Source organism: Planococcus citri, chromosome 2 (assembly GCF_950023065.1).
Source record: "Planococcus citri chromosome 2, ihPlaCitr1.1, whole genome shotgun sequence".
Taxonomy (NCBI): Eukaryota; Metazoa; Arthropoda; class Insecta; order Hemiptera; family Pseudococcidae; genus Planococcus; species Planococcus citri.
The window spans coordinates 22208776-22228794 of NC_088678.1; the positions used below are offsets into that span (position 1 = coordinate 22208776).

The window sequence follows — 20019 nt, forward strand, 5'->3', positions numbered from 1 at the left end:
TTGCGCAGGTCAAGATTCAGAAAGGACCAAAATTAGATGCGTCTTTTTCAGAGTTCTGGACTTTTCACTTCACTACTTGGCACCTTTCTACCTTTTCATTGTTGAAAATCGTATTTCTAGACATTTCAGCATTAAATAAGAACTCGTACCATCGAAGTGGATACTCATAAAGTATCCTTCAAACAAATAAGATTAAATTTTCAGCTTTTCTTTCATCTTTATACACATCAAAACAACCAAATTTTACTCTTAATTCACCATTTAACTGGCAATCTATGTAAAAATTCAATCAGAACATGTAAAACACTCTCGTAGCTAACTCTCCATCCTTCGTATTAAATTTCTTCAGCTCCAGCAGTAAAACTCGATCGATTCGACGATTCCATAATTCGACATAATTTCGCCTCCTTCTGTACTACTAACGTTGACTTTGAGTAAATTTACGGCGTCTAATTATGCAAATCTATTAACGTATTGAAAACTACAGTAGGTAGGTAACGTATTCTCAAGGCGTTCGGTTACGCAATCATCCTCGAATTCTCTGTAGTAACTACAGCTACCTACCTACCTACTCCCATTTTACATAAAAATTCAACTCAAAACGCTTGGACGAAAACGAAAAAGCATCCGTCTATTTTTAAATTACCAAAACCAACCTCCAGATATATATTCGTTATGGAAATCGAAACTGCAAAAAAAAAGAAGCAAAAAATCATTAAAAATAAAAATACCTAACACCGACGAAAAAGTTAGCATTATACGGTTACACGTAGCATATAATAAAAACGGGTGAAGATCATTTATATACTCTAGCTATATAGTACCTACCTACTACTACAGCATAGTATAGTTCGCCCTTGCAAAGGCATATAACATTTAGGCGGGCAATCTACGAGTATATAGCCTACGACGCGTATACGTATATTATGCAGTGGAAAGAGCTACGCGATGGCAATTTTCAGCATATTTTTGATTTAATGTGCGGCAAACTAGTTAATATTTTTGCCACGCTCGTCGAGCCGTTTAGTACGTTGTCATTTTTAACGAAAACATCCGCCGTTTGTTGTGAATATACCTGTCAAAAAACCTCCCCATTGAAACGCTATATCTACACAGTAAGATGATCCGCCTTCAGCTTGATCGCGCCTCGCCACCGCGATGTTTGAATGGTGTACCGCGCCTCTCTCACCCCCGCCCCCACCCCATTGCCTCTCCGCTTCCACCGATTTTCGCTGTTGTCGCCGCGTCTAAATCGCGCTAATTATCCGTACCGAAAACGTTCTCTCTACTCGGCTGAATCCTGAAATTTCGCAATCGCCACGAATTTCGAATTTCGTACGTACGTATCGTCGAAATTTAATCCAAATTTCACCCCTGAACCCGTCCCAGGGTCTTTCGCCTAGCTGCTTTTTAGGCACCTACCATCGTACTACTATTACTGGTACACACAGCTACACGTACCTACCTATAAAGAGAGACGAAACACCATCGGTTGGTGGGCGAGGGAGGGGGGCTGGAGGGGGCCTGGAGGAGCATGCTGCTGGAAAAAAAAAGGCACAGCAGAAAAGGTAGGTAAATCATTCGCGAACGTTGGCCCTTGTAATATATTCGAACGCCATCTATCGGCAAATTACAACGCTAACACATCGATTCGAACGAGGCAGTTTAGAGAAAGTAAAACGGGCGTCTCCGCTATTTTAGCGCCGGGTACGCCGAAGTAGCCGTGTTTTAGTCCTTCTGCCCGTGTTCGTTCATTCATCGTTTTAGCGTTACTTTGTATGCGTGTGTCGGTGATTGGCCAAAATAACATACAAATGAATGATAAAATAAAAAAAGTTGTGATTAATTTTTAACATTTTATACGACTCGAAGACGACGAAAGATTCGCGTATAGTATTCGATGTATTCGTGCTCGTGTATGGTAAATCTCTTCGTATAAGATATCTGTGCAGGGTAAGTGTGTAGACTCGATTCTTTATACTTACTTTTTTTGGTTAGGTTTTTTTTTTCGAAAATTGATTTAAAATACGATATAGTTTGGTTGAATCGCGTGACCAAAAATAATACATGTATTTTTTTTTATTACCAACGTTTTAACTTGTATTGTCAGATTATCTGCGCGAATACATTTGTTATATAGCTAGAGATAAATACGTCGTTTTTTGGTCTGTCGTATACTGTACTGTAGAATACGAAAGCTTTTAATTTAACTAGTTGCAAATTTGACGATATTTCGAGCTTTTAAATACCTTCACTAAATATGTACGTTTGGTTGATTTTATCTGATGTCGTGGTTGAGAGTTTTTTATTATACGTACAAAAATGATGTAATGTAGTCTGGAATTTATACTCCACAGATGTGCAAGAATTTTGCCATTTAGAAGCAACGATGAATGAAGGGAGTTTTTTTTTCCTCTTTTGTATCGATTACGTAATAATAATTTCTTCGTATGAGACTGGCAGGTTACCAGACTATTCTTAATGATATTATCAATAATGATAACAATGAGACGAGCTTCGATATCGATCAACGAATCGTATAATATTTGAGTTTGGTTGGTGGTTGGTGTATTTATGTATAGGTATTTGCTGGTATAGAGGATTGTACGTAAACGTGTGTGTGCAAAATGAAACGACGTGTGACGTGTTGCCAACACTTCTGTCACCGGGGTTCTTTTCTATTATTATTCGTGTAGAATGGCAATCGTTTGCATAAAACTTGGTTACCTGGACCGATTAATTACGCGGTTAATAAATTATAGTAGGTACCTATAGCCGAGTTGATTCGTTTTTCCACTTGTGAACTCGACACGAGTTAATAGCTCAGAACAATCGTTATGAAAAGGTGGTTCATCGTGTGGTGTTTTATTTTACATACAAGATTTGACTGAATCATTGATCGAAGTTGATCGGTTATTTGTTTCGATCAAATTTTATCGGTGTGGATAAAATTGTCCTAAATTTGGTTAGATTTTTCTAATGTGAGTATAAAGTTTGGTTTTGAAAAAGCTCTGAAAGTAAAAGTTAGGCATATGGCTGCTGGAACTTTTGAGGCAGAGGACACACTTCATATTATGGCAAATACGTAGGTACAAAAGATTTGGGAGTGTGCAGGATGCCCTGTGAAACGTATTTACTAGGCAAAGTTCAATCATTTTTTTGTATGAATAATTTCTCGAATCAACGTCATAAAGTGTTGTAAAAATTGCTCAAAATTGTATAAAACTTCCGAAATATGATCTAAATTGGTTTAGAAATGCATGAAAATATTCGCAATCGTTTGAAAATGCCTTGAAACTTGAGAAAACACGAAGATGAAACTAATAGAAAGATTGCAAAAGGTTCTACAATCCAACTGAAAAATAATTAAGGGACCCTCTCGAGGTGTAGGTACGCCTCTGATTTGAACGGGGTCACAATTTTTGGAAATAGCATGGTCTGAAATCATCATAACCAAAATTTCAGCTGCCAAAATTGATTTTGGAAAACTCAAAACGGACCTTTTTCGACGATTTATGCTGTTTTGGAAGAAACAAATTATACCTACGTCATGCAAAATTGTATGTTCTTTGAAAATGATGAAAATTAGTCCTGAAAATAATATCAATTTTTTCAAACCGAATTTTACCATTTTTGACCATTCAGGAGCCTCCAGCGTGATTTTTGATTTCTCCAGAAGGTGTGGAAATCAATTCAGAGAGCTAGAAATTGAGTTGTAGCTTATTCTGTACGTGTTTAAAGGGTTTATCCGCACTTGAGCCAATTTTTAGGTGGACACCTCAATTTGTTTTTTTTTGGCAAGCATAGTTAACCACTAGTAAAAAATTCAAAAAATTGAAAATTGAAAAAAAAACATTTTGAACCTGGAGCCTCTGGCACGATTTTCGATTTTTCCAGAATTTTAGAATTTCTTCAAAATGGTGGGAGATTAATTTGTGCAGCTAAAGTCTCGACCTGTTTAGAGGGATTATTCACATTTGAGCCGATTTCCAGCCGGACACCTAGAAGGCCTTTACTCACCAACATATTGAGACACAAATCGTCAAAAGTAATCAGTTTTAAATTTTCAAAAATTCGCAAAAAATCTAAAAATAGATTTGGACAGCAGAAATTTTGATTATAGAGTTCTCTGATCATGCTCTAAAAACTTGTAAAAATATTAAATTTAAAAATTGTTTGAAATACTTCTTATTGCAAATTGACAAAAAGTGTTATGAAAATTATTCGAAATAAAATTTCTGTTAAAACTCCACTTTTAATCATTTTTTTCGGTGCAAAACTTGAATTCTGTTGTGCACTTTTTTAATCTATAAAGTACCTAAGTATATTTCGAAATTCCAGCAGTAATGAAATATTGTCGATTGAAGGGGAGAGAGAGACGTGAATTTGGAGTCCACGCCTCATTTTTTTAAAACAAAATGAGGCGTGGTATTCGAGAAATTTTATTTAAAAAACATTATTGGCTACATTTTCAAAAATTACCTAACAAAAAGTTACCTACATTAAAAAAAATTAATTTGAAACAGAATATGAATTTTCGTGATAAATTCTAGAATTTTTCACCCTAAAATAGCATAAAATGAAAGTTGAAGTTTCACAGAAATCTTGTGATTTTCATGGGCTCAAGTTAAGCTTGAAAAAAATATGTAAATAAATTCCATTGCATTAAAATTTTTTGTCGAACGAATACCTACGTAGAAAGTGTTATGTACTTTCTGTAAATATACGAAAAATCTCAACTAAGGCCTCGATTCTTAGAATTCGTTATCGATGTTTTTAGCTTTATCCAAATTTTGAAAATAAATTTTACTTACACAACAATAATGATAGTCTACAGACGAGGTATCTGCTATAAAAGATAGTCCAAACCTATCGTTATCGACGCTACGTTAGGTTACGACGATCGTTAAAACTTGTTTTCAAAATTTGTGTAACGCCAACAACTTTGATAACAAATTTCAAGGTTCGCGGACCAACAAAAAAAATTAAAATAGGTTAGACAAAAAAAATATTTAAAACGTCATTGAAAAAATGCAGCTAATCAGATGCTGAATTGCAATTTTCAAATCTTGAGCTTTGATCAAAATCTTTTCAAAATTATATTTCAACACCCATTCAGGGGTACAAGGGCTTCTGGTTTTAATCAATGCTCAGAAAAAATGTAAAATTATAGTAGCATAAGCCTATTTATTGCTATGGCTCTTATGTATTTTATACTTTGTAAAAGCTATTATTGCGATTTTCTTCTGTCTTCCATCCTTCAACGCTGTTAGTTTTTATGAGACATTATCTCTGAAAATTTCAGCCCTCCAACTCAAAACTAAGTCTGAGCAGGAAGCATTCTCAAGTTTAGAAAAAAAAAGAATTCATCTCAAGCTATTTTGATCTCCTTGTATGGAGCTTCCTAAAGTTGAAAAAAATCAAGACAAATGGAATGTAAAATCAAGTACTAATTTTTTTTGAAAAATGTTCATTTCTGGTTAAATTTTTTCTAAACAACTCTCTTTTTAAGAACTCCATCGACCCCCCTCCCCAATATTGGTCTCATTATACAAAGCCCTTCAAGGTTGAAACAAATCAAAAATATTTTTTTCATCATTTTTTAATGATTTTTTCCGATTTTGGGTAATGGGTTAAGAGTTTGTTTGGATGAAAATTTAATGAGTTTCATGGATCAAATCTGAATTTTTCGCAACCAAGCAAGATTTGTAAAATTGAATTCAGGTTCTAAAATTTTGTATGGGGAAGTTTGGGGGGGGGGGTGTTTGTAATTGCAACTCATAGAGTGAGAGATTATATCAAGTTGGTAGGGTTGGGTTTTTTCATTAGATCTATAAACTATTTAATTTCAGAAGGGTTGTCTATCTATTTGTAGGGATAGTCTGTTTTCATAAAAGTGATTGTGGGTGATTTTTGTGTGGCCAATTCTCAATCTGGTTATTATGATTTCTTTTAGTCTATTTAGTTGAGATAGATTTTTCCAAGATTGAGTTGTTTTTTGTGGTGAAAGAGCTTGTTTGATTTTTGGAGGGACCAAAAGTCTTGCCATTTCTTAAGTGTGCTCTGGGTGAAGATAGATTAATAAGATAGTCGGCTGTGATAAATGTGAGAGGAGAAAGCATTGTGGCGGATTTTGCATTTTTTTATTTACAATTTCATTTCCTGTGATTTCAAATATGGCTGGGTACATACACTAACTGGATGGAGTAGTTTAAACTTTGTAAATCAAATAGAGTTTTATGAATATTTTGGTGCGCTTGGTGGTGTAGTGGGTTGAGCCACAGCTTTCTGAACAAGTGGTCGTGGGTTCAAATCCCACTAGAGACGCAGGAGTTAACGTGTAATGTATACATTGTAGTGCATTTAACATCTATTACACATTAAGCTCCGAGCACCAGAACAGCAGAGCCCTATTGACAAAATTATGCTGAAAAGCATGCATAGCATAACAGTGCGTGATTTTGGACTGGTGTAAAAGCGTGCATTATCGCGTTAAAAATATACATTTTCACATGCTAAACAGAAGCATTCTAGCAACCAAGTAACTATTTTCTAAAATGCACCAGTGAGTAAAAATTTTTCCAAGTCCAAAAATTGATAACATTTATGCAAAAATAACCTCTAGTCTATTAAGCTGCGAGGTGGCCGAGTGAGTTAAGCAGTTGCACATCGCAGGATCCTGGGATCAATTTCCGCACTCGCCGGAAACTTTTTAATTTTTTTTGAAAAAATTATCTATTACAATGTCTTAAAATTCACAATTAATCGGTAGATAGTATTGCCTGTGAGTTTGAGCAATTTTTCTGCTAAAATTTCCGCACTTTTTGTACATACTTTTGGTTTACTTTTAAGCATGCTATTCACTGGCTGAATAGCATGCAATTTTTTGAAAAAGTCCAAATCATTACCTTAATGCCAAATCCAAGTATGTTCATACAAAAAAAGTATGATTTTACGCATCACTGATAAGGTTTGGATATGCTCGGAAGAGTTCATTGAGTTCTGAGTGAACATCGGTCAGCTTCGTGCATCTTCGGTGGTGCATTTTAACTGTACTCGGATGCAAATTTTTCAATTCAGGGCTTACCAGAGTCTTATCAGGGACGTAAAACGACGATGTTTTTTTGGATGGACATACTCGGATTTGGCATTAAGGTAACAAAATTCACGCATGAGTGTGATATGCAAAAAAGCATGCATTTCAGCATGTTGTATGCACAATTTTTGTCAATAGGGTGTGTATATGTAGGTATATTGTAGTTTGAAAGACCACCTGGAGTGTGAGATGGCATAAACGCAGTGCAGACGCAGTGAAAAAAACTCGGTCTACTTCAACAAAACCAGTTTCAGGTAGAACAGCGTAACAGCGGATTTGAAAAAATGTGGGCATAATAGCTGAAAAGTGAGACTAAAACGCTTACCTATTTCTTGTCAATAGGGTGTAGTTTGAACAGCAGCTATAGATTTTAAAATTTTGTAATTTTTTCATTAATAACTTAATAAGGGCAAGGTAGCCCAATATGGACCACTACTTAATATGGACTACCGGCCGATTTCGTTATAGCTATGAGCACTGCCTAGTGGGAACAAACTTTATCTGGTGTATTTTTCACAGAAAAACACAATGAGATCAAAATCAAAGCCCTAAACCCAAAATTGGCTAACTGAGGGGAAAAAACAAAATTGATTGGGTCGAAATTTTTTTCTTAGTTTACAAAAATCTGGATTCTTGAAAAATTTTCCAGGGAAACATTATGATGTGATTTAATTTCAATATAGAAAAGTGCTACAGTTTTTCGTGAGACATTCTATGTAGTAATTATTCAAGGTATTTACTTACCTATATGTAGTTATGATTTTTCAAAGTTATAGAGTAGCCTAATATGGACTACCTGTAGATTTGCTATGGATTTGACAATTTCACTTTAAAGTAGTCCATATTAGGAACCCAAAATCAACTTTTCAAATTTTGACTCTTTTCATGGAAAAATTTATTTGATACACTTAGAATTTACTCTTATTGTCTTAATTAAACATACCTATTCTAACGGTGTGTTTCAGCAATTAAACATATTTTTACAACGTTGTAGCCTTTTTTAAAATGAATTTTCGAAGTGGTCCATATTAGGAACCCAAAATTTACTTTCCAATTTTTGACATTTTTCAGAAAACAATTTTTTTGGCCCACTTATAATTGAATTTCTGAAAAATTTTGAGGCTTCAGAATATGATAATATGTAGATAGATGCAGGTTCATTTTAAGTTATCAACGAAGTTTTTAGCTCAATTAGATACAGCAACCACAGCCTTCAAAAACAAAAATGTGGTCCATATTGGGCTACCTTACCCTTAGAGTAGGTATACCCTGAATGAAACGTTGGTATTTTTGATACATCTGCAAAGCAGAGAATAATTTATTGTATTCTGATAGGAGTTCAAGATAGTTGCGTTTTATTACTAGTAAAGAGTGGTTATTTTTTGAGTACCTAGTTAATTAGCTGTAAATTGACTTGAGGAGGCTTAAGAAGCCAAGGGATATTGGTTTTTGGATGAGAGTTTTAGGGTTGATTTGAAGATCATTCAACATTGTGATGAAATTAGAAATGGGTCCTTCTATATGGTCAAAATGTTGGGGTTTGGGTGGGTTAATTGAGTTTTGGAGTGGATGGAAAGGGTTTATGGATACATTTGAGATGAATTTGTTTGTTAACGAAAGTTATTAGTGTGATATTTGGAATTCTTCATCAGCATAGACTTTTTTTTTGTATCGACTCTCAATTTTGTAGTCGGTCAAGATATTTGTGATATTTTCTTAGATCTATAAAAAACAAAAGATTTTATTGAAATAATATTTCAGATATAAAATAATACCTGCAGTGCGTATATTGCAAACATTTTATCGAGAAAATCTACCTATCACCTCGCGAGTTCTGCCGACTGCGCGTACTTAACTCGCGAAAATTGACATGTGAAACATTCGACGAGCATCTGCTATTCATATGCAATAATTGTTGGGATAAATCGCAAAATTGAAACATCATCTTTAATTCAACACCCCGCATACTCATCTATCAGCACCGCCCATCCTACACTTACTCCAGATACCTCGCCTATTTCTCTGCACCGTCGTCGTAATACGTAGGTATTATAATTTTATACCTATCTACATCTACGTACACCGACGAATGCTCCAATATAGGCAAAATAACCTTTAATTATTTTCATTGTACGCGTACTTGCACACTACATACGAAATGACTTAAAAGGTACCCTACCCACACCCTTCTCACTTTGCTCTTATCGTCTCATCATGGTGTTTTGTTGTACGAGTAGGTAGGTATGTAGCCGTAGCCGAAACTATACACATACACACTCGCACACTGCTCTAAATGTATATGTAAACAGTCATGCTCGTTCATCAACGTTCATCACTCTTTTCTTCAATACACGTTGTTGTTTTTCACAAGTACTATTTAATGAAACGCTTCAATTCCAAGTACCTGCTTCACTACAGGAGTGTATATAGAGTGGATTTGATGGTCTTGCTTGGGTTTTTTCTTCTTCTCCTCCTCTATACCCGGTCCCTGTAATACAACTCACGGTCGACTTACATTAGGTACCGCGTCCTCTTTCTATTATTTTGTACGTTTCTTTGTATGTACTTCACCGTGTATGTGTATTTTTTCGCAGCTTCATCCCTTGTGATGTTTCTGCAGCTCTCATGCAGTATACACTGTATATGTACTTAGACTTACTTATAGTATATAACACGATGGTGATAGATTACTCTTCATAATATTATGGGTATTATATAACGTTAGGTAGGTATTCGATGAAATTGTATACCTTTTGAGCGAAACTTGTTGATAAAAATTATACCTTCGTTGGATAGGTAGGTAGGTAGGTAGGTACTCGTAAGTGACGTTTGAAAAGGTCGGTCTGCAACTCATCGTACGTATCATTTTCTCATCAGCACAATTCCAGCAATGAAATTTTTATACCTCATACGCGATGAGCAGATATGATACTAGCACTTAGCACATTTATTAGCTACGCGTACTCTTCTACACACCGTTTAATAAGGTGTGCAGCTTGTTCTGCGCGAGAATCATAACCGATGATATAAAGTAGGGTTAATTTCGTTCCAGTGATAATTCCGAATTTTGTAATAAATTTTAGCCCAAGTATGAAAGTTTTGCTCGTTAAAATGATGAAGAAGGGAATTTGGGAGTTTTTCGTTTCCTCAAAGGAGGTAAAGGGATGCAATTAACGGCAGCTATCTTTTTGCCTGAAAGGGTTACACGCGCTGGTGCCGAACAACTTTGTCATTATAAGCAAGAATCGAACGTTTTAATTTATTGATGAATTTACCTACCTGCTACCTTTATTTTTACTTTTTTTTTTTGCCTACTTTTTAAATACCGAAATATTTTTCAGCAGCGAGAGTAGGTATTTTAAAAACACCGTCGTTTTCAAGGTGAATCGAGATTCGCAGTAAGGTATTAAGTGAGGGATTTGTGCGGTGAAGGTGATAAAATAGGGTAGGTATCTGCGCCGTTTTAATAAATTTTTGCTCGCTAACAATATCAGAGGCTAGGTGTGAAAGTGGCACGATTTAAATCGATATCGAGTTTAAACTTATGAAAAGTATAGAATGAGAAATTATGTTTGGATGATTTTGAGTGTGATAAACGCGTATTTGAAATGTGTTCGGATGGTAAAAGTGATAAAATTATCGGTATAGGTTGGTATAAGATGTTTTAATTTCAGTTTAAAACTTTTCATCTGATTATTATGTATAGGTAGGTAGATATTTCAGATGTAAGAATTTGAATTATTATTTGTTGATTTTGGAACACATGGGGCAAAATTAATGCCATATTCTAAATTATTTTATTACTTTTTTCAACTGTTGTTACAATTTTTCGAATTGGAATACGGGTCGACTCAATTTTTTATTTTTTTTATTTTGCATTTAGGTACCTACTCAGCTGCCTCAGCTTGGAGTAATTGCGAAATTTAAGGTGACTTTTTTGGAAAATTGACTTTTTGCATTTTTTGCAAAGTTATTCGTATTTTTCAAAGCTTTAACAACATGAGAAAATAAAAAAGAAAGAATCAAAATTCGATTAAAGACAGAAATGGGTTACAAAAATTTAATTGGTGTTTATGGTCCTATAACCAACCTATTTTGAGAATTCGACATTGGAGGAAAAAATCCACATGAGGTGAATTTGCACAAAAACTCATTTAAAATTTAGTTTCTCAGCAATGGTTGAATCGATTTTGATCAAATTTGCACAATTCCTACAAAGTACTAATACGACCCTCAATTTTTGGCGAATCATTCATGAACGAATTGATTAATTTTTTGAAAGAATAATTTGCCAACGAATCGATCAATTCTTTAATTTATGAATCAATTCGTTCGCGAACGATTCACAAAAAATAATTCAATTCGTTCGTGAATGATTCACAAAAAAATGAGTAAATGAATCGATTCGTTCGCGAACGAGTCACTTATACGAACCAACTTGTTCGCGAATGATTCACTAAAAATTATTCAATTTGTTCGTGAATGATTCACCAAAAATTGAGTAAATGAATCGATTCGTTCGCGAACGAGTCACTTATAGAAATCAATTCTTTCCCGAATGATTCACAAAAAATGATTCAATTCGTTCGTGAATGATTCACCAAAAATTGAGTAAAATATGAATTGATTCGTTCGCGAACGAGTCACTTATACTAATCAATTCGTTCGCGAATGATTCGAAAAAAAATTCGATTCGCCCGTGATTGATTCACCAAAAATTGAGTAAGTGAATTGATTCGTTCGCGAACGAGTCACTTATACAAATCAATTCGTACGCGAATCATCCGCAAAAAATAATTCAATTCGTTCCCGAATGATTCACAAAAAATGATTCAATTCGTTCGTGAATGATTCACCAAAAATTGAGTAAATGAATCGAATCGTTCGCGAACGAGTCACTTATACGAACCAACTTGTTCGCGAATGATTTACTAAAAATTATTCAGTTCGTTCGTGAATGATTGACCAAAAATTGAGTAAAATATGAATTGATTCGTTCGCGAACAAGTCACTTATACAAATCAATTCGTTCGCGAATGATTCGCAAAAAAAATTCGATTCGTCCGTGAATGATTGACCAAAAATTGAGTAAATGAATTGATTCGTTTGCGAACGAGTCACTTATACAAATCAATTCGTACGCGAATCATTCGCAAAAAATAATTCAGTTCGTTCCCGAATGATTCACAAAAAATGATTCAATTCGTTCGTGAATGACTCACCAAAAATTGAGTAAATGAATCGATTCGTTCGCGAACGAGTCACTTATACGAACCAACATGTTCGCGAATGATTTACTAAAAATTATTCAATTCGTTCGTGAATGATTCATCAAAAATTGAGTGAATGAATTGATTCGTTCGCGAACGAGTCACTTATATAAATCAATTCGTTCGCAAATGATTCGAAAAAAATAATTCAATTCGTTCGCGAATGATTCACAAAAAGTGATTCAATTCGTTTGTGAATGATTCACTAAAAATTGAGTAAGTGAATCGATTCGTTTGCGAACGAGTCACTTATACGAACCAATTTGTTCGCGAATGATTTACTAAAAATTATTCAATTCGTTCGTGAATGATTCACCAAAAATTGAGTAAATGAATCGATTCGTTCGCGAACGAGTCACTTATACGAACCAATTTGTTCGCGAATGATTTACTAAAAATTATTCAATTCGTTCGTGAATGATTCATCAAAAATTGAGTGAATGAATTGATTCGTTCGCGAACGAGTCACTTATATAAATCAATCCGTTCGCGAATGATTCGAAAAAAATAATTCAATTCGTTAGCCAACGATTAACAAAAATGATTCAATTCGTTCGTGAATGATTCACAAAAAATGAGTAAATGAATCGATTCATTTGGGAACGAGTCACTAATACGAATCAATTCGTTCGCGAATGATTCAGTAACTATTGATCAACTCGTTCGCGAACGAGTAACTTATACGGATCAATTCGTTCGCGAATGATTCATCAAAAATTGAGTAAATGAATCGATTCTTTCGCGAACGAGTCACTTATACGAATCGATTCGTTCGCGAATGATTCATTAACTATTGATCAACTCGTTCGTGAATGATTCACCTAGAAATCAATCAGTTTGTTCAATCGCCAATCGATTGTGAATGATTCGATTCGATTTGATTCACTTCGCTTGAAAACAGATCAATTATTCCTATACAATAGTTTCACAAGAACCGAATCATAATCGTAAATTATTTGATCCGTTTGCGAATGATTCACCAAGAAATCAATCAATTTATTTAATCGCCAATCGTTTGTAAATGATTCGATTCGATCGTAAACAGATCAATAATTACTGTAGAAATTAATGTTTCAAAAAAAGTGAATCAATTGGTCGTAAAAGATTTTTATTTGAAGGAAAGTCGGTCTTCTCATTTTAAATGCGTGAGTGTTTTTTTTTTTTTTTTTTTTTTTTGTAATCAACTGTTAGGTACATGTCAATTATACTGATTTTCGGTGGATTTTAAGCAACTTCGTTCATTTTTGGTTTATTTTTCTCATCTTTATTGCATTATTATTTTACAATAATCTTGCAATAAACATAAGCATTTTCTCTCAATTTTAAACTGTTTTCATGTAACTCCTGAGCACTTTTTTAAAAATTAACAAAATGATCAACGTTTCTGTTTTTGAACGATTTTTATCTTACGAGTATTTTTTGAGAATTTTTATTTAGCGAAAATTAAAATTAAAAATAAAATCATGTACGGTTAATTTATAAAATAGCAATATTCCAGCTCCTAAAATACCCGAGCAGAATACACATTTAGAAAAAAAGAAAGCCAGGAAAACATGAAAATATTCTCCACGATGAAATTTCATTTGCTTGTAAAATTTTCAAATAAGTATAAAAAATACATCTCCCGGAAGATATCTTGATAGCGTTAATAAATTTTTTAACGACAAAAGTTGGAAATTTCATCGTATAAAATTTACATCTAGAATTCCCTTCATCAAATCGCGTTCATTTTCAAAACGAAAAAATAAAAAACCCCTTTAAATAATAATTGCTGCAGTTTCGACGACGCACCTTTCGCGAGCTGTTTTCTCTGTTGTTTTTATCTCGTAAAAAAAAAAGAAAAAATGCTTATTCTACGGCTTCAAATACTCGTAGAACCAAAACGAGTAAATCTTTTGACATTGTTGCATTTGTCTCGTTCCGGTTTCAAATATTTACCCACATTATCGTCGCTTTGGTATTCGTGTAGCACATGGCGCATAAAGAGAGCTAAACTATAAGTAAACACTGTTTGCAAATTAATGGTAATTTCAGGTTCTTTTTTAAAGTTGTAAAAAAAAAAAAATACAAAAAAACCTTGAAACGACTTTAGCATTAATAAATAGTTATAAATTGCTTAAACGACGAAAAAAAAAAAAGTAAGCTATAAAGTATGTCAAAGTAGCAGAAAGTTGGATAATTTTTTGTGCAAATACGATAAATCATAAGATGGGGTTTCTTTCGCTTTTTTAATGCTCTCTTTACCTTCGACTCAGTCGCCGGTGTTGTCGTTGCAAAAATGCATTATTCGTACATATAAAATTTTTATTGTTTTTAAAACTGTAATGGTAGGTATTCGAGTCGAGTACGTATAACGTTAATTTTTCAAGACGTTCGATATAGTAGAGTAGGTTCTCGTACTACTAGTATTATAACCAATGTGAAGAGTATAAAGATGGTAAGATGGTGGACGAAGAAAGGGGTAAAAATTAGCTCGATCGGGTTTCATTGTTATTTCAAGTACGGTTTTTCCTCATCGAGTTGTTTTACCTGCTGGGGTGGGGCGCGGGGTGCGGCGGCGTGTATCACGTCTGGGTCTGGCTCGCCGGTATCGGCAATATTGTCAGAAGGTGGAGGGGGGTACGAAGGGTGAGGCGGCGCGACTCGACGGCCAAATCACGTAAAATTCTAATCGCGCAATGAAATATTAAAAAATTTCATTGGTCGTTTAAAATTCACCATCGAAAATTGTATCGAAAGTATTTTCATTTTATGAGTTTGCATTCGCCGTGTAAGAAGGGTGTAAGGCTGTAAACGAAATTGCTTTAAATTGAAGTTAAGTGATCGCATGTTCCAAGGTTGAATTTTTAACCTTGCGAGAAGCTCCATGCACGATTTCTCATTTAGCTCGATTACATGCAGCTCCATATTCTCGAATTATGTTACACCGTTCGTGCGAAAATCTCATTTGATAAGTATTTATCAGAAGGAGAAAATTTTCGCCACATATGCGCCGCTCGCGCTCGTATTGCTAGCGCCAGCGCCGCCGCCGCCGCGTGCTCTGCCTCGGCTTGCCTTACATAGTGTGTATCGAATTGAAATAAAATTTTTACCCTATTTACACGACATCGGTGTGCGAATATTCGGACCTTATTTTTGCGGTGAAGAAATTGTCGTCTTCCAATAAGTAGGTATCTCGAGCTCATTTCTTTTTTTCGCTTTTTGCTGTTTCGAAAGGGAATCTTTTTTCTTTTTCTTTGGCATTATCGTACTGTATGAAAAAGAATAGCTAACGAGGGAATGGTCAGAAAGTAGTAATCGGCGATTTGAATGAACCTTTGTTCATTTATTGAGCTCAAAAAATAATTTTTATCTCATAGATATTCGTTTTTCCTGAAATTTGCCTAGCTGGTGAGTGGAAGAGACAGTTGGGTAAAAAATGTTTAAAATGGAACTATTCGATACGGATTCCGGTGTGGTCTTTGAATATGAACAAAAAACTGCAGCAGTAAAATAGACTTCATCTTCTATCTACATAGTAATTTTTGCTGTACGCTTTCTTTTCGATCTAGGATTCCAAAACAATATGAATTTTGTAGAAAAAAATTGATGTTTTGAATAAAAGAAAATTGGAAAGAAAACATAGAACTTTTCAAAGGCGAAGTGCCTGCAAGAGTTGGAGCCGAATTGTAGTTCAGATTCCAAAACTCTTTTCAATCAAGTTTTTTAGGGTTGATTTCAATCAGTGGGTGTTTTCAGACCCAAGTTAGAACCCTTGTTTGAGACATACCTACAGCATTTCAATCAGTGGGTGTGTTCACACCCATGTATGGACCTATAGTTGAGACACTGTTTCAATCAGTGTGTGTGTTTAGACCCAAGTTAGGACCTGTGTTTGAGACAAACACCATTTCAATCAGTGGGAGTATTCAGACCCATGTATGGACTTGTAGTTGAGACAAAGACTGGTTTCAATCCGTGTGTGTTCAGACCCAAGTTAGAACCGGTGTTTGAGACAAACACTGTTTCAATAGTGGGCGTGTTCAGACCCTAGTTAGAACCTGTGTTTGAGACAGACACTGCTTCAATTAGTGGGTGTGTTCAGACCCAAGTTAGAACCGGTGTTTGAGACAAACACTGTTTCAAACAAACACTGTTTCAATAGTGGGTGTGTTCAGACCCTAGTTAGAACCTGTGTTTGAGACAGACACTGCTTCAATTAGTGCTGGTGTGTTCAGATCTAAGTTGGAACTAGTGTTTGAGACAGACACTGCTTCAATATGCTCAGTAAATTTGATCATGTGACTCCCACGTTTTAGAGCTATTCTCGTGAAAATGATAACAAGCAAATAGGAACTCATATTTTACGAGTGAATTTGAGCGTAATTTGTGCAGTTGATCGATTTTTGTGATCTTGTGTTTTAAAATAATGTTTTCCGAAATGAAAGGATTCAATATCACAAGAAATTGAAGCATTTGCGCTATAATTTGATGAGTTTTTACCAAATTTTGACCTCGCAGAGACACTAAAATGATTGTAAAATCCATCTGTAAGTACTTAGCTTGTACAATTCAGTTCATTGTTCTTCAGGACGACACAAATAACAATTTAAAACTCGGGGCACTAAAAAAATTCACCGTAGATCGTTCATAATTGAAGTCGAAACTTGGTCATTTGCAGGGAAACTGGCAATTCCCGTTTCCTTGCAATCATTTTCACGAGAATAGCTCCACCATGTCATGCTCAAGCGCTCACGCTTACTGAGTGTATTAGTGGGTGTGTTCAGACCCAGGTGTGGACCTGTGGTTGAGACAAACACTGTTTCAATCAGTGTGTGTGTTCAGACCCAAGTTAGAACCTGTGTTTGAGACAGACACACCCATACAACAATGACCATGCTAATTTTGATGTGAATGTCGACCCATCCACATCCGTCACTTTTGGATGCCACATGTCGATGTGAATTTTGACCCTATGTCGAGCCAATTGTTAATGTAATTGCCGACCAATGTTGATCAGCATTTATGTCAACAATTGGATCTACACAGGGTCGAAATTTACATTGACATGTAGGATCCAAATGTGAGGACGCATGTGGATGGATCGACATTGGCATCAAAATTTAGTTCGACCTCCTGCTACATAAAGTTATGAAATTTTAGTCTCAAAATTGAAAATGTTTTTCCAAAAATGATTTCACTTAGGTAGCCATTGCTGGTGCTGAAAGCAGCATCGACAGGAGGCCACCACTAATAGGTACAGACAGGAAGTCTGTATAATCCATAAGTTGATCATTCAAGTCTTCATATTGAGAAAGGTGCAATACTTTATCTAAGCGTACTAAACTAATGAATCTTCATGTCGACAACATGTCAATATTAATGTTGATGTGAAATTAGACATCAACAATTATTACATCCACAATATCAACATAATTTTCCAAATTTGAGAAATCTTTGAAAATTTGGTTAATGTTGGTGTTGATGTATATGTGACCCGCTCTGACAAAACCGACCATTTCGACAAAATTTCAAAAAATGTTTTTTTCTCAAAAATCTGATCTTTCAACCCTTAAAACTCATTTTAAACATCATTATTTTGGACACTTTTTTTTGTCAAAACGGTCGGTTTTGTCAGAGCGGGTCACATATGTGGACAATCAACTGTCACATTAAATCAACATAATATCAACAACTCTAAACTAGGGAAATGTGAATATTTTTATCAATGCCATTAAAAATTTGTTTTCCTCTTTAAACAAGATAATATTTTCAAATGTTTACCAAAATTTTAAAAACACTAAAACAGAAATTTCAATTCTGAAAAATTGGTCAACATAGTTGTAGATGCAAATTTCAAGCGTTGAAATGAACATCTACATGTTGAGATGGTATGTCAAGGTATCAGAAATAATGAAAAAATTTTGGAAATTTTTATTAGCACGACTTCTTTATGGACAGAAGATTCCTACTAAATAACTAATTGGTCACTTTTCCTTCATTATGTTGAAAAAAAATGTATTTGATGCAAATGTCGATGTCGACAATTATTGTTGTATGGGCCGTTTCCATTAGTGGGTGTGTTCAGACCCATGTACCTGTGGTTGAGACAAACACTGTTTCAATCAGAGTGTGTGTGTTCAGACTTCAGACCCACGTTAAGACTTGTATTTGAGACAGACACTGTTTCCATCAGTGGGTGAGTTTAGATCTATGTTGGAAACCATGGTTGAGACAGACACCGTTTCAATCAGTGTGTGTGTTCAGACCCAAGTTAGAACCCGTGTTTGAGACAGACACTGTTTCAATCAGTGGGTGTGTTCAGATCTATGTTGGAACCCATGTTTGAGACCGACATAGTTTCCATCAGTGGGTGTGTTCAGATCTATGTTGGAAAACATGGTTGAGACAGACACCGTTTCAATCAGTGGGTGTGTTCAGACCCATGTATGGACCTGTAGTTGAGACAAATACTGTTTCAATCAGTGTGTGTGTTCAGACCCAAGTTAGAACCTGTGTTTGAGACAGACACCGTCTCAATCAGTGGGTGCGTTCAGACCAAAGTTAGAACATGTGATTGAGACAGACACTGTTTCAATCAGTGTTTGTGTTTGGACCCAAGTTAGCACCTGTGTTTGAGACAGACACCGTTTCAATGAGTGGGTGTGTTCAGATCTATGTTGGAACCCATATTTGAGACAGACACCATTTCAATCAGTGGGTGTGTTCAGACCCAAGTTAGCACCTGTGTTTGAAACAAGACATATTTCATTTAGTTGGTGTTTTATTTTCAGACCCAAATATGGATCTGTGGTGTAGACACACACAGTGAGTTTCAAGTTCATCCTACTCACCTATTTTTCAATTTTTCAAGATGCCAAAAGGTTGAAGTTTTAAAAAAAATCTGCGTGATAATCTTATTTTTCAGAAGTGAGTGGTTTTGCTGCAGCACGCCAGAATAGCTTCAAAAATCGCTGAAAATCACCCCCCCCCCAATAAAAAGCATCATTAGGAACTGTAAAATGGAACTGGTGATCAAAAATTCAAAAAAAAAGTTACAAAAGTGTGGGTATAGTTGTCTTTATTATTACTTAGAATTTGCGAAAAAACAGTTGATAATAGAGAAAAAAATTTTGCGAATACTTTGAAAAAAATTTCATTTAATGATGTAAAAGCTAATAAAAAATTATGAAAAATTGACGAATTGAGAACAAAATTGTTTAAAAATGTCAGATAATCAGACAAATTGACCTAAAAAGGTTAAGAATTTGTAAAAAATTGTTTAAGAGACATTAAATTCCTGTAAAATGACATACAATGGTCAAAAGTTCAAAAAATCAGCATAAAAGTGTACATGCAATTTTTTTTATTGAAAAAAAATTAAAATTTACTTAGGTACATAAAAACAGTTGAAAATTGGGAATAAAAATTTGTTTAGTACCTACTTATGAAACTAATCTAAAACAATGCCAATAGGTATTAGATAGGTACTGAAAAAAAATTATGAAAAATGTATTACTTTTTGTGTTGTTGTAGGTAAGTATTCTTTTTTAATAAATAAAAATTTGTGTGTGTGTGTTTTTTAAAAAAAATATCCAATTTTTAAAATCTGTTTCCATTATTCAGCGCTAATCTGAAAATTCAATTCGATCTAGCATCTTCTTATTCAACCTA

At 34.8% G+C, this 20019-nt stretch overlaps 1 protein-coding gene across 2 annotated transcripts in view; it reads left to right on the top strand.

Annotated features, from left to right (window-relative positions):
• Positions 1-1689: 1689 nt before the first annotated feature.
• Positions 1690-20019, top strand: part of Glut1 (Glucose transporter 1) — a 228417-nt gene continuing 210087 nt past the window's right edge. For both annotated transcript variants that reach the window (XM_065349101.1, XM_065349103.1), the window contains exon 1: positions 1690-1953. The gene's annotated coding sequence lies outside the window, so the exon portion shown is untranslated. The remainder of the gene's footprint in view (positions 1954-20019) is intronic.